This window comes from Siniperca chuatsi, linkage group LG9 (genome assembly GCF_020085105.1).
Source record: "Siniperca chuatsi isolate FFG_IHB_CAS linkage group LG9, ASM2008510v1, whole genome shotgun sequence".
Lineage (NCBI taxonomy): Eukaryota > Metazoa > Chordata > Actinopteri > Centrarchiformes > Sinipercidae > Siniperca > Siniperca chuatsi.
In genome coordinates, this window is record NC_058050.1 from 2,796,040 (window position 1) to 2,798,719 (window position 2,680).

Consider the following 2,680-nt stretch of genomic DNA (forward strand, 5'->3'; position numbering starts at 1 on the left):
CCAAGACATCTCCAAAATTGTAGTGGTAAAAGACAAGGTATCTTGAACTATATTTGCAGTATTTACATGACATTTGCTGTGGATATTCATGCTCCCTGGAGGATGAATCCTAATGTTTTTGGTGAGCTCCTGAGCTGTCTTGTAGAACCTCCATTAAGCAAAAAATCCACTTGTACACAAGAAATATCAAAATCTAATTAGCAGATTGCTGTGAAACTCATACTTAGCACATTCATGCTCCCAGAGGATGAACTTTGGACACTACACGATCGCCATGAGAACCATCCTCAGGCCAAAATTACATTCAAGATACTGTATTTCATTATTCAATTGTTAGATTGACATGAAAGTGTTTTGATCACTGCTTTTCTTCTAGAGAAACAAATGGGACAAACTTATATTTCTAGTCCCAATCCTAGTAATTCTCAACACATTGTCAGTTGGGCATAATTGAGCCTCCTGCAGGGCTTAAGACTACTCAGTGGCACCATATGATTACTTCTGCTATTCTCTCACAGTTTATATGTGCCTTCATGCCTTTTCTGATGTAATGGGCATCTAAAGTGGGAGAACCCAGTGGAGACACCTGCTCCTCAGCCCAGCTCTGCAGCTCCTCCATCATTCACACCAATGACATCAGGAGTAAATCAATGGAGACAGGATGACGGATGGCAGATGGCTCAGAGCCCACATGTGCACACACACTACCACAAAGAGCTAAAAGAGCTTCACGTTTCTCTTAATGGACTCCTACAAACACACCTCCCCCGTGTTAATGATCATGCAGAAATCAAAAAAGATACATTTCCACCTCTACAATGATTTAGTGGTACCACGTATTTGTACCAAACGTCTTAAGCACTGTGCCAGACTAACTTTTAACTACACCAGCACTTGTATATTTCAAGAATAGCAGGTTCCTTTGAACCTCATAGGCTCTCTATTGTTTTAAATGTAGTCTTACTAGTTAAAGCCAAACTCCTTTAATTAACTCTTAACTAAAACATAAAAAGTTTTTGTCCTATAGTGCACACATGAAGATGAAGAAATTAAAATAGAAATTGATCAAGTTGGATTTTGATTAAGGTTTTAAAAAAGCAATTAGGGATTTCAATAATTGCCGTACTTAAAAAAAAAATCATTTTAATTGATCAAATTGACTATATTCAACAGTATAAAATTACCCAAAGTAACTACCTGATCATGACTAGCTTGTTGCCAATTGTAAAGTCACATTGTAAAAGGATCTAAATCTGGCTAATACATTTATTTTAAATTAGTAAACAGGCTTTAAATAATCAAATATTCCCTTTGAGACGGTAACGAACGGGAGCTGTTTTTCGAGGGATGATGTGACACAGGGCCAAATTAACTGCATAGATCAAATGGAGCCAAGCACTCAAACTAAAAAGTCCTTCACTGTACAGGCACTTGGTACACATATGTCTTTCTGTTCGAAATACATGTTAATATTTAGGCTATTCAAGAACTGAAACAACATGAAGCATTTTATTATCACTAGCAGACAGAGTTGGGAGTATTGGTTCAACTTACCAATTGCTTTGAAAATCATGAAAAATGTGTCACTTTGTTTTTATCTAATTTGTTAATGCTCTCCTCTCAAGGCATCAATAAAGTCTTTCTCATCAGTCAGTGATTGTATAGTGGACAGCTCTATTGATGGGGGGAGAATAGGAACATGCCAGACAGCTGCCGTAATACCATTCCAGCACTCCAGCCTTCTCACAGTGAATACGACCGTCTGCGGTTTCCTTCCTCACTGAATTCCTCATTGGGCAGAGAGGAGGCGAGCACCCGCTAAAATAGCCATCATTGTTCAGTAAACTGACTAATGAATGACAAGGGGGTGGGAGGTGGGGGTGTAGGTGAGGTCATCGTACTTTTTCGTTGGCCGTCTCATGGGATGGCTGTTTGCTTGTGGAGGGCCCCGGTGCTGCTTTGTTAGATTGCCTGCTTTGAGGTCAGTGAAGCTGGGAGGTTGCCAAGTCCAGGCACGCACACGCACACGCACACACACACACACACACACACACACACACACACACACACACACACACACACACACACACACACACACACACACACACACACACACACACACACACACACACACACACACAGCTTCCCTCAATGGAAAAGCCCAAAGGAAACACAGAAGGATGTTGCTGGAAGGCAGCAAGCAGCTGGTTACTTGATCACATCTTGAGGATGCAACTGTATTCTGAGTTAAAGTTAAGGTTTATAGTTTTAGAGGCCTGTCTCATCAATCATCACTAACAAATTCCCTCTTTTAAATAACAGACATTCATATAATTTAACACCATAGTTACTGACCTCCTCCTGGTATTTGCTAGCAAGGGTATCGCATGATTAAGTCCACATGATTCTATAATTACCCTGGTAATGCTTTATTTCATGGGACTATAATTTAGATAATTTTCTAGGACGTTTCCTGGAAAGAACAATGTAATGTCTATAATAGAAATGAAATTATCATGTCTATTATAGGGAAAATAGAAATGAAATGAATAAAAATAATAAAAATAAAAATGAAATGTCTTTGCTAAATATTTGCTTATACCTACTTTGGTAATGTCAATGTGTGAGGTGGACTGTGCAAGCAAACAAGATAAATGTTCAAACAAAGAGACTCAGAGCA